At 40.3% G+C, this 13955-nt stretch overlaps 1 pseudogene; it reads right to left on the bottom strand.

Annotated features, from left to right (window-relative positions):
• Positions 1-11382: 11382 nt before the first annotated feature.
• On the bottom strand, positions 11383-12890 carry LOC141369369 (uncharacterized; annotated as a pseudogene).
• Between the last annotated feature and the right edge of the window lie 1065 nt (positions 12891-13955).

The raw sequence follows: 13955 nt of genomic DNA, 5'->3' as shown, positions 1-13955 counted from the left end.
TTTAAAATATCCCAGTGTCATCGGTGCCAATAGCCCCATGGTTAGTGCGTCGACATATAGCGCCAGTGCGCTCACGCCGACTCGAGTTGATTCCTGTCTCTGCACTCTGCCAATCCCGCTCCCCTATCTCCACCCAACACTTTCCTGTCAACTCTTTACTACAATACTTTCCAAATACAGGCAATACATGTAGAAGATACGAAATGGTAAAGTGGTTACAATTACAATGCTAATAGAATATATCATGGCTATTAGCCATTTAGATTTGAGAACCAGAAAGAACTTGTTACGTGTTATGTGTAATATATTTTGTTTAAAATATTACAAGACATTTTTTTCGCAGCCTTCTCTCCCCATAAACACTTTAAATTTTATGGTTATTAAATATTATATCAATAATAAATACAGTTTATTGTCTCTATAATGTATGGTTCATGCTGCCCAGAATAAGGAAAAAAGCATTTTAGATGCAAGAGGGATCTAGGAAAAGAACTAATAACAATTAACTCTGTATTGTCCCATTCATTCTCTCCACCAATCCGTTGGTTTGAGGATGATAAGGGACACACAAGCTTCTTTTAATCCCCAAAATGTCACACACATCTCTGTTTATCTGAAAACACAAAATGTACATATTATGGTTCAGATGGTATAAGCCAACATAAAAATATTTTAATGTTTAGTGCATTTTAACAATTATATTTTGTAATTATTCATTAATAAAATGAAAACCAAGCAAAAAACTAAATGTTTTACAATGGGAAATTATTTGCATTAAGAACAGCAAATGTTATTATACATACAGTATTAACAAATTCTTTCCCTTGATCAGTCAGAATTCGTTTTGGTGCTTCAAACTGATAGAAGAACTTGACAATACACTTAGTGACCTCACTGGCTGACTTAGATTTAAGAGGGTACGCCTGGGGCCACTTTGTAAAATAATCGATTAAAACGCAGATGTACTGATGTCCATCCTCTGTAGTCGTCAATTTCCATATAATGTCCATGCCTATGAGCTCAAAAGGACTGCTGACCTGAAAGTATATAAGAAAACATGCATACAAAGAGAGAATACAAGAGAAATGAGTGAATATTAGTCAAATTGATCAACTATTGAAAAGCCTAATTACTTTAGTACCTAATCTTTCAGAGTTGATTTAAGACTAACTTTAGAGCCAATCTGCAATACCTGTATAGGGGTGTATTCAACCGTCTTCTTTATATCACATCCTTTTGACTGACATACAACACAACTGGTAACCTTCAGTATAACAAACATTATTAAGTTATTACAGTTTTATAAGTAAAAGATCATCAAAATAAATATATTGACATGTGTGAATTAATTTGAGAAAAATTACTGAACATATCTTTATTTACATTGATGGCTTTCTTTTACGTTATGGTTAATACATCCTTTGATTACTTTGATACTGCTTAAAAGAGACTTTGTATGTTCTAATATTGATGTTCATTCACTTCCATTGGATCTTCAATGACTTGAGAAGTAAATTATTCATCTTTAGGTGATCTATTCCTTTAAACTGCATGCATGCGAAGTATAATCACTTTTAGCATGTTGTAAAATAAGTACCTACCCAACCATCAATGTCTGAAGTCATTCCAGGCCAGTAGTATCTCTTGCAGATGGCATCCCTGGTTTTAATTTGGCCGCAATGAGCTCCAAATTGACTGCAGTGGAATTCTTTAAACACCTGGTCAGCAGCCTCCGACCCACAAAGAACTTTAACTTTCAGTTCCTTAGCTGTGCCTTTGTTTCTAACATAGTAAAGCTCTCCATCTATAAATAAGTGCAAACCATGTTAAGTACCCAGAACAGTATGTAGAAAACATATAGTACAGGAACAAAATAAAACCTCAAGCTTTTACAGGTTTGTATATGGATTGTTTATCACTACTGAAAAGACCAGCTAAAACCAGACTGGGAGACCAGCTTAAACCACCCACCCAACCATCCAGGCTGGTTTTAAGTTTTTTTTTTCAGTAGAGTTGGCTGTGTACATTTTTATTCACCAGTAGGTAGGCCAGTGTAGTGTAGCACCCAGAAATACTTAAGTAGTACTTACAAAGCTGTGTTGTTGGTTACTAGTTACTAGGTAATTTAATAAGTTGATAAGAACAATGCATGGTAACATTTTAGTGTAGTTCCAATTCTCACTATTAACTGGTTACTTATTACCATTAATATTACAGAGATATTGGCTGTTTAATAATACTTAAAAGAACACATTGATGCCTGATTCTGTAAAACCTTATTCTAACTCTTTTACCGCCAGCTTTTTTTTAGTTACCAGCACCAGCATTTTTTTATGATTTTCACAAAAGTTTAATAGATACAATATATCAAATTAAAGAACAGACCCTCTGTTTTCAGACAAAAACGTCCTGTCTATTTGATCTCTTTTCAAAAATACCACATTTTGAGAGAAAAGCTGAGATAATTCCATTTTTGTAAAACATACATGGACCTTTAAACTGTTTTTGGACTTAGTGGATGCTTATAAGTTGGGCAAGATCGCCATCTGATGGGTAATAGCGTCTTAATTGACGAGATAACTCGTTAATGGTGAGGAAAGAGTTAATCCTACCCAATTCCTACCAATAGTTAAACTTAACAACTACTTTACTAAGAATTAGTAGGCAGTAATTAGGACTAGGATGCAAAAGTAGTTAGTTAAGTAAAATTATTCGAGCAGTTTCATTTTTTATAATTTACTAAATATGATATATACAGTAATTAGTAACTTAATAATTTTTGGAATTTGTACAGTAATCTAGTTACATGATTGAAGATGTAATTAGTAATTACATTACGCATTAATACTTAAGCAGACACGTGCCTCTGGCCTACTCATAGCCATTACAATGTAGAGCTATATCACAGTTCTCCTCGAACGATATCGCTTAAATACACTTAAACTTTACTGAAGTATACCTAATAAAATAAACTTTATGTACAATGAATGCTTTATTATTAAACCGTGCACAGATATTATTTTTGAAATGTTTAATATCACTGCCTTCAAAGCCACAGGCCAACGTTGCATCTAACTTTACTAGGGTAACGTAATAGGTTATCTGTTTCTAATATATTTGCCAAAATATAGCATCAGATGAGCATTAAAATTGTTATCGAATAAAATATGAATCACTAACTTACTATAACGTGAAATAAGATTAACGTGATCTTAACTCACCTTGAAGGATGTAATTATCTGCCCTTCTTCTGATGACAAATCTGTCACCCTTTGTTGCTGACGCTGGATATTCATTTTTTGAAATGAAATCAACAATTTCTTTAAACATTTTAGGGTCCATTTTCAAAGATTCAAACTAATCACGCAAGTATAATGAGCATTAACTTTAAGATACCGTTAATTGCGATGTGCTCCCCCTAGAGGCTGCCCTGGGATCTATATTAAGTGACCGTTGGTGAAACACACACATTTAAAACATAAAAAAATCTAAATTATGAAGTGGTAAACTGTTGTTACTGTCAGATTGTGTGACCCTGCTGTATGGGTGCTACTGTTAAAATCAGGTAAACATCACCAGAGTGAATTTGGGAAACATTATTGCAATTCTGAATGAAACAGAGAGAGGTCACAGATTTCGGTAGGCTGTTGTTACTGTCCGTCAGATTGTGTGACCCTGCTGTATGTGTGTAAGTGTTAACATCAGGTCAAAATGCATTTGATAATATATTACAGATGAGATTAGACATCACCAAACTGAATTTGGGTAACATTATTCCAATTCTGAATGAAACAGAGAGAGGTCACAGTTTTCGGTAGGCTGTTGTTACTGTCCGTCAGATTGTGTGACCCTGCTGTATGTGTGTAAGTGTTAACATCAGGTCAAAATGCATTTGGTGATATATTACAGATGAGATTAGACATCACCAAACTGAATTTGGGTAACATTATTGCAATTCTGAATGAAACAGAGAGAGGTCACAGATTTCGGTAAGCTGTTTTTACTGTCTGTCAGATTGTGTGACTCTGCTGTATGTGTGTAAGTGTTAACATCACGTCAAATGCATTTGATGATATATTACAGATGAGATTAGACATCACCAGAGTGAATTTGAGTAACATTATTGCAATTCTGAATGAAACAGAGGGAGGTCACAGTTTTCGGTAGGCTGTTTTTACTGTCCATCAGATTGTGTGAACCTGCTGTATGTGTGTAAGTGTTAACATCAGGTCAAAATGCATTTGATGATATATTACAGATGAGATTAGACATCACCAGACTGAATTTGAGTAACATTGCAATTCTGAATGAAACAGAGAGAGGTCACAGATTTCGGTAGGCTGTTTTTACTGTCCATCAGATTGTGTGACCCTGCTGTATGTGTGTAAGTGTTAACATCAGGTCAAAATGCATTTGATGATATATTACAGATGAGATTAGACATCACCAAACTGAATTTGAGTAACATTATTGCAATTCTGAATGAAACAGAGAGAGGTCACAGATTTCGGTAGGCTTTTGTTACTCTCTACCAGATTGTGTGTGTAACATTAAATGGCAACAGCCGCAAGTAAAAAACAAAACATTTGTGATGTTCTGGTATTTTAGAACCGTTTTCGCGTTATTTTAATCGTCGCGTTCGTTTCTCACGAAGTCTGACTGCTTTATTCATACGATAGACTAGAGCGAGCGAGGGTAAATGACGTCATCGCTCAGTGGGCGGTGGCGTATATCGTTAGAAACTCCCTTGCCGCGCTCACGATAATGTGCACGGGCGCCCGGCGCGGTCTCGCGTGAAAAAATTGCTAAACAGCGACCACTAGTCGCAGAGTTCGATAGGTCACAGAATTCGGCACAACACCGGAATTCGCGAGCATGAATTCCGAGCATGAATTCGCGAGCCTGAGCATCCACAGGCTGGGCATGATGAGGGACAGACAGAGTTAACTTCACATCAGCAAGAGGTCCTGTAAGTGCCAGTAGTAGCAGGACACGTGACATTATAATATACACGATATAAAAATAAATAAAACTCGCATGAAAATTAACGTAATGCGCAACTACTGTTAGAGAGAGACGTGATGTGAGTATGTGTGTGTGTATGCGTGCGCGAGAGAGAGAGGTGCGGGCGCGATTGAACAGTGGAAACGTAAAAATAATACATACTCCGTCATTTTGTTCATATGGGACATCATTAAAACTGCAAAGTGATTGCTTATGTTTGTGTACAGTTGCAATAAAATAAAACATTGTGCTTTGGTCAAAGTGTAAACTCTTGTCAAACTGTAACATACAACTGTCATCTAACCAAAATCACACACACACACACACACACACACACACACACACACACACACACACACACACACACACACACACACACACACACACACACACAAGCGCACACACACACACAAAAGCCAAAAACATGTATCCAACCCCATTTAAAACAGTATGTGGGTGGACATTCATGGTATTGCATTGATTTTCATTTCTTTCATTGACTTTATTGAATATGAGAGGTTGTAGTGAGCTCACATTTTTTGCTACAACGAAGACTAAGGTATTGAATTAAACAGGAAAATATCAGGCATGCATTGCTACCACTCTAAACGTGCTGATAATATACAAGAAAGGGGGCTAAATAGTTGACCAAATGTTAGTTTAACCAAAAAATCCTAGCTTGCACTTTCTGTCTGTCTTCCATCAGAGTGCAGTTTTTCTTTGTCTTTCATATTTGTGCTTAGTATTGTGTAATTGGCAAAGAGCAAATTAATAAGGCCTAGCCATTTTCATTATTTCACAGCCTTCTTATACATCAAAGTGTAATATGACATTGACAAAATATTAAATAACTTTGTCTGATAGTATTGTGGCATAGTATCAGGACATCCTTGTGTCTGTTGCGCACGGTTAGGGGCGAATGGCCGGATAATGGGCCTATTCGGGAGAAAGTCCGGGGCTGTTTTTTAGCCCCAGTCCGTCCCTGTGTGCACCCATCCACAAAACTTACTCCAGAACAACCTGATGACATTACTTAAAATGAGTTTGCTTTGCACAACAGTTAAAGGGATACTTCACCGATTTAGCATTCAGCTTTGTATCTGTAGAAACCCGGCAGTATTACTGAATGACCATGTTTCCCTCCCTCATTTCCCCCTGAGAGGAGAGATATCTGCATTTTGGTTCTGCAAAAAAGTCCTCCGATGATGTAATGTGACGATTTTTGCATCATCGGAGGACTTTTTTGCAGAACCAAAATGCAGATATCTCTCCTCTCAGGGGGAAATGATGGAGGGAAACATGGTCATTCAGTAATACTGCCGGGTTTCTACAGATACAAAGCTGAATGCTAAATCGGTGAAGTATCCCTTTAAATATAAGCTCTGGCGTGCCAACTATGACCTGAGAGTGCTCTGGCGTGCCAGCCATGACCGAGAGGGCTCTGGCGTGCCAAATATGACCTGAGAGGGCTCTGGCGTGCCAGCCATGACCGAGAGGGCTCTGGCGTGCCAGTGTAGCAGCGCAAAATACCTCCTTTAAATTCCATCAAGTCAAATTCTAGGTGGACTATCTTACGCAATGTGGGTTGAGTCCCAGCCAATACCATGACCTAAGTAGGGTTGCCACTTTCATTGTGGCAAAATAAGGAACACATTCACACCAAGGCACAGCAGTGACAGCACTCCATCTTATTTAACACTGCTTTACATTAAATCATGTGTTTACATTTACATTAAATGACTGCTTTACATTAAATTATACAATTTCAGTAATTGTTAATTAAATGAATATTTATCAACAATTAAAGCAACACTATGTAGTTTTTTTTACCTTTAAATAATGTCTCTAAAATTATTTCAGTGATAGAACAACTTTTAACTGGACAAATTGTACTGTTCCTGCCACCTGAGCAGCCTCCTAGCTGCTACAAGCACACTCTGAAAGTGGCGGTGGAGGGTAGAGCACACAGCCCCGCCCCTCCCCCTGCCTGCAGAAGAGTGTCTGATACCAGGCACTGTTGCGCTTTTCAACCACATGGTGGAGCTGTACGTCATTTTACATGGAAACTACATAGTGTTGCTTTAATTGTATTGTAATGACACGCTAGGAGACGGAAGCAGTTGCAAGTGAAAACACAATTTATTAAATGACACAATGAAATAAATGACTGAATGAAAGGCCAGGCAGGAAAAGTCCAGTGTTGTTGGCAATTGTCACAGGTCGCAGCGGACCACAGATGTCGTATGCCACGCCCCTTCCTAGTTTCCACCTCGAGGAGGTCCCAAGAACACCCCAATGACCAGACACACGAGAGAAGGTAAGTATACAATTAAAACAAACTTTATTTAAATTAGTTAAAAAGATGGTCGGGGAAGGGAAATCTAAAATCAACTCTCTCTCCACAGGAGAGGGTGGGGCCTGGGGAACCTGGAAGTCTTTCTGTGAGTGACCACCAGGGGGAAGGGGGGGACTCCTTTCTCCTCGCACAGGACTCTCACTGAGATGTCTGACTGATCCTGGATCCTTTCTTGCAGACTTGATTATACGTGGCGCCCTTCGCTTCTCCTGAAGGCAAAAGAAACGCGATGAATAACAGGTGAGACGGAGAGGAATACCTTGTCCCTGTAGTTGTCGTTTCCTCAGAATTCGGCTCGCAGAGCGCCTGAACAGTTTCTCCACTCCAATGGACTTCCAAGTGCATACGGTGCAACCAACACTGGTTCCTGAGGGCACAGGTGAGTAAACAAAGGTAAGTAGGGGTTTAAATTAGTTCACAGGGGGCCGAATCGTCGTGGGTAACAGCCAAGAGCATGTCCAGGACTAACAACTGTAGCTGAGGCGTGTTCAGGGTAAGTAACTGTGGCTACGTGCTACCAGGTAAGTTTTTAATCAGGTGACTGGATCTTCACACTGGGCATACAATGGCGTATTCGAGGTAAGTAGCTTTCAGCTCGTGTAGACAGTTAGGTATTCAACAGGGTATCTGAATCTTCCCACTGGGCTTACAAGGGTGAATTCAAGGTAAGTAGCTTTTAGCTCGCGCAGACAGGTAGGCACTTAACAAGGTAACTGGGTCTTCACGCTGGGCGTACACTGGCGTATTCGGGGTAAGTAGCTTTTGGCTCGTGCAACAGGCATGTATTCAACAGGGTAACTGGATTTTCACACTGGGCTTACAGGACGTATTGGAAGTAAATAGCTTTAACTCGTGCAACAGGCATGTATTCAACAGAGTAACTGGAACTTCACACTGTCCTTACAGGACGTATTCAAGGTATGTAGCTTTAGCTTGTACAAACAGTGTGTATTCAACAGGGTAACTGGAACTTCAGGCTGGACGACGAAGGATAGCAAGCACTAAATACTCCTTGGCAAAGGTGCGGACTCTAGCAGAGAGATGGGGAAAACCATACATCACCTCTTGGCTTCATTCAAGGGGCGAATGGGGTTACAAACTCTAAACTGCTGCTCGTTGGACCTGGTACAGCCGATGGTGTCACGGTGGACAAATTCAGGTAGGTTGGCTACACCCGGTATGTACTGCTGGGCCGACTCGCCCGCTTCCCTTTCCTCTCTTCCAGCCAACCGGACATAGATCTAGATAGGGGCGGACAGCTGGAATCGCTCCACAATACAGTAAATATACACAGCAGACGGTTTCACCTATGATGATCGAATGCTTCCCTCCAATAAATGGTTTTCCCCACAATATCCACACAGTACCTTGTCTTGCGTTCACACTTCGCCTCCTTCAGGCTAGAATATGGGGGCCAGAGTTATAAGCGGGTGTGTATGAAATAGGTGGTCACCACCAAGGAAGCATACGTTCTCTCCAGCAGGAAGTTTCTCGGCCTAGAGGGTGAGTACAGACAACAGGGACACGGCACAGCACTGCAAAACTTCAGGTGTACACACATCAGACTCACCCACTGCACTACACACACTTCAGTGATTTTTAGGGTCGGTACTCCACACCCGGTCAGGATTTGTCCTGGAGGAGGTTAGAGTCGCTGGCACGGTAAGTGATCCAAGTTGAACGTTGTAGCCACAACAAAATAACATCTGTTTATCCTACTTGCCTTTGGCTCACCCACTCATCTCGTCCTCCATGATGGGGCTGCTAAACACGCTGTTACACACTCCAGCAGATATTAGTCATCCATCTCCAGGTATAAACAATGAATGTAAATCCAATGTCCTCACAGTTTTCGTGATACTAATCTTCTCCCACTCTCTGTCTCTCTCCAGTTACTCACAGATACTCGGAAGTGTTGTTGTTATTTCGCCCTGGTGTCGTTGTCCCACGGAGCCTTCATATAACAAACAACTGGTAAGTATCCTCTCTCCAAAAAAACTTTGTCTTTGCAAACCTGCTCTGGTAGCCGTATCTCAATTATCCAGTTCGCGTAGCGAATCTGCTTCGCCCTGTTCCAGCGCCCAAAACACTCCGTCTCACTTGTGGCCTTCTTTGAAAAGCAATTACAACTTCCTGTATTTCCAATGCCCTCTTTACACTCCTCCCGTCGTCCAAATTGCCCAATCTGCGATTGCCACGTTTCTTAACACACCTGTTGTTGATATCCTTGATCTTTGGTGGCCTGGAGTTTCAGGAAGTGATGAGTGTTTTCACATCTCAGTCCGGGCGGAACTTCTTCCCTTACTTTTAGTTCCGCCCTCAAAGTCACTCAGTGACACAATGGTGGCAACAGACTACGGTGGTGAGTTGGTGACAATGATGTTGATGGCGGCGTTGGTGGAGTGGTGAGCAGCGGTGCAAATCCAGGCAGAACAAGGGAACATCCACACGAAGACGACAGCTACAACTTACAATCCAACTTGAAGACACGGTAATCCAGACATGACGACACAGTGATCCAAACAACACGAGAACTGAACATAGATTGAGGATCTGGTGGGGAGTAGAGAGTCATGTGAGTATTTATGGAGAGAATGTAATGATAAACAGCTGGAGCGAGACAATCAACACACAGGTGAACGGGATGAGGCTGATGAGCACATGGCAGAGCGGTGAGTAAACACACACACACACACACACACACACACACACACACACACACACACACACACACACACACACACACACACACACACACACACACATTCTGGTTTCCATGTTTTATGGGGACATTCCATAGGCGTAATGCATTTTATACTGTACAAACTGTATATTCTATTCCCCTTACCTACCCCATTTCCTAACCCCAACCATCACAGAAACCTACTACTTCACATTTTCAAGAAACATCATTCTGTTTGATTTATAAGCTTGTTTCCTCATGGGGACATCAAAATGTCCCCACAAGGTCACAAAAACACTGGTATTCTTAACTTTGTGAGGACAATTGGTCCCCACAACGTGATAATTACCAGGTACACACACACACACACACACACACACACACACAAACACATGACGCGGAGGAAACAATGGATTTCCTACCGTGACATGTATAGCTATTAATTCTATCAGTTATTCTTGAGATCAGGGACAAAACATGTCCACCAGATAAAACCTACCCAGTCTCACGAAATTTCATAGTCATGTATTATTTATTATTTTTTTTTTCGTGATATTGTCACGAATTTTCACCTTTTTCGTGATCGTATAACGAATTCCTGTTTTCGTGTGATTATCACGTATTGGTTACTCAACTGTTTTGTCCTATTTTCTTACCATTGTCGCTTCGGTTTATGGTTAGATTTACCAGGGCAGGCCCTGGCCAATTTGCTGCCCTAGGCAAGATTTCACCTGTTGCCCCTAGAATCCCAAACATTCCGATCATTTTGCTCATAAACTTACACAGAAACAAACTGCACAGCTTTGTCTTGTTTTTCTTTATTTTGAAAACACATGCACACACACACACACACACACACGCACGCACGCGCACACACACACACAATACCCTGTCAGGCATTTGATCTTGACATTGTTAAAATCTTGTCTTTTTTACATGTTTTAACACTGTACTATTAACTTAAAATATTTAATTTTGTAAAAGAAAACAGCTCTTATTTATGAATTATTAGTAGCATATTATGGTGTCTCGGGAGATTGTGCTTATTGTTAAATAGCTGTGTGGCTATACTGCACTGAAGCGCCAGTTTAAAATATAAACCCAGAATTCAGCGAATCAAGAACAAGAAAACGAATACAACAATCAGACCGAGACGCAGGATTTACATAACGTTACACGGATCATGTTTCAATTTTAATGTTTCTGTGCAGAAATACCAACTTGTTCACTTTGTTTGGTATTAATAAGCTGCACATTGGACTGCCGACTGCTCGCCGCGAGCACGATCTCCCGAGATACTATGCTACTAATAATTCATTAATAAGTGCTGTTTTCTTGTGCAAAATTAAATATTTATAGTTAAATGTGTATATACATATTAATAAAAATAATAATTTGGGCGCACGGACGCCCAAGGGGTCGGCGGCGCCAGGGGCGTCGGACTGGGGGTAAAACCAGTACTGATTTCCAGGGCCCCAAATGAATAGAGGGGCCTTGAAAAGTCTAAAATATATTATGGGGTGGGGCATGGGGGCCCATCAGGACTGCCTATGCATAGGGCCCGAGATCTTGTGCAACGCCCCTGGGCGGCGCCCTTAGCATTTGCCTATTCCACCTATGCCCAGGGCCGGCCCTGTAACAGAGAATCCTCCCGGTCCTCCCTATGGCCAATCCGGGCCTGCTTGTTATTGTTTGTTGGTGTGGCTTCAATTTCTTTGAGGAGAGCTTGGACTTCGGCATTCCATTTTAATGTCTGTTTTTGAAAGTAGTTCACAATCCGGATGCATTTTCCATTCTGGCATTCACTCAGGCAACTGCTTATGTCAACACCTGTAAGTGTTTCAAAATGATTGCATAGTCCTCTTTTAGTAAATAAATATGGCCACTCCAGTGCTATGTCATTAATGACAGGAGGGGGGCATAAATTAATCATTTTGCGCTGAGCAATGTAAGTATCTTTCATAAGTTTGTCCACTTCAGACAATTCACAAGACCTTGAGCCTCCAGATTGAAACATTTCTAATAGTGTCTGTCTCTTTATTTCAAGAGATTCAGAGGTCTCTCCGTCTGGCATGGAGGGTAGGTTGCCAACTAATGCACCCGTAATCTGCTGTGATCTGCTGTGTTGGTTCTTTTTGGTTGACGGATTCTGTGTGCTACATTGTCTCTATTAACATGTTCTACTCTGATTCTCAGTTGTCTCTGACGTGAACTATAGCCTTTTCCCAGTTGTTCCCCTTTCTCCGTAAAGTCTCCAAATGTTAGGGGAAATTTGAAAAAATGTTTCTTGCCACTTCCCCACAGTCGGCTAAGCTTCTGTTTGGGCAAAATTTCCTTATAGCTGCTACAACAACTCTTAAAAATTCTCTTCTTGGTCCAAGTGGAGCCTTCTCATTATTGGATGTTGCATGAAGAAGTGCTGGAGGCATGTAGTTCCAAGGAATCTGAAACATATTGAGCCAGTATGAATTTGGAGGAGTGTGAGAAGTGGATGGCTGTTCAGATAAGGACTCTGGTGGTGGTAATGAGGTAAATGTGATTTCTAATGGGGTCTCATCCACTTGGTCTCTCGATGCTTTAAAAATACATACAGAGAAACAAAGTGAGACATTAAATGCATTTATATGAGACATTATATTAGTACATTGTCTAGGACTTTGTTGTGTTTCAGAAAAAAGTCTACGAATATTATGGAATATGATGTTGAAAATAATGATTAAAAATGGAATCAGAATAGATTTGCCTTACCTCTTCGTTTAAAAGCCATCATTAGTTTTCGACATTGTATTGAAAATAAGATGTCCTGAAGGTCTGTCAGCTCTACTAGTGCAAGGTCATAGGCTATGTTCTTTCAACGCCCACCACAAAACAAAGATGATTGACTATTGCATTAACTTTTTGAATATTCAATTCTGGAAGAATTTTTGTGATTTCTTGTCGAATCAGCTCAGTATCTAGTTAAAGAGAACATATTAAGTGATGTAAAGAGACCACAGAAAGGCCTGCCACTTCATACACCAGAAGATTGTCAGCATTAACACACACATACTTAAGATCAGAGTTGTGTAGATAGTGAACTTCAAGGTCAGACAATAGCACAGAGTCAAACAGTTTGACAACAAAGTAGACATCGGCTGGATTTATAAGTATCAGTATATTTTTCCAAAGATGTACCCATAACTGCTGTGATCTACAACAACTACAAGGCCATTGGTATATTTGGTTCCTTTATAAACAACCCCTGATACCTCTGAAGTACTCTGAGTGACACAGTTAGCTGTCCTTATTGAATGTTGTATTTCTGTATTATATAAATGGTCATTGTGTTCGAGTGATTTGCTGACAGACTGAATTTTAGGAGGGAATAAATTACCACAAGCTAGATAGGACTGAAGCAACTGGTGCCTTTCTGCCAAAGTTTTAAAAAGATGAACAAAATGATGCAGTTTCCTTGCACAGTTCTTTAAAATATGAATGTTTACTTTTAAACCTGAGAGTACACAAGCGAATCAATGGGCCAAAATGTAGTATAAGGTCTAATAACAAAGTATAATAACAATTTCCTTCTGTTTAAGGCACAACTGCCAAACCTCACTGTCCATGGCATTTTGCATTTTATGGCCTATATAGATTGGTAAGAGCCTCAAGAGACACCAGTTCTGTGCAGCAGAACCACCAAGTCGTCTGGTATCATCTTTAACCATGCAGGGGGCATTGTTACAGTCACTTTCTAAATGGCACATATTGACAAAAGCGTTCTTTACTAGCTGTGTCAGTGCCTAGATCAGGGGTAGGCAAGTTCGGCCCTAGAGAGCCGCAGTCCTGCATATTTTAGCCTAAGCACTGATAATCTAACCTGATGTCTAAATCCTAAAGACATTGATTAGCTTGTTCAGGTGTGTTTGATTAGGG

This window comes from Misgurnus anguillicaudatus, chromosome 13 (assembly GCF_027580225.2).
Source record: "Misgurnus anguillicaudatus chromosome 13, ASM2758022v2, whole genome shotgun sequence".
NCBI classification, from domain to species: Eukaryota; Metazoa; Chordata; class Actinopteri; order Cypriniformes; family Cobitidae; genus Misgurnus; species Misgurnus anguillicaudatus.
The sequence above is the reverse complement of the archived record's forward strand: the minus strand, read 5'-3'. Positions and strand labels throughout refer to the sequence as shown.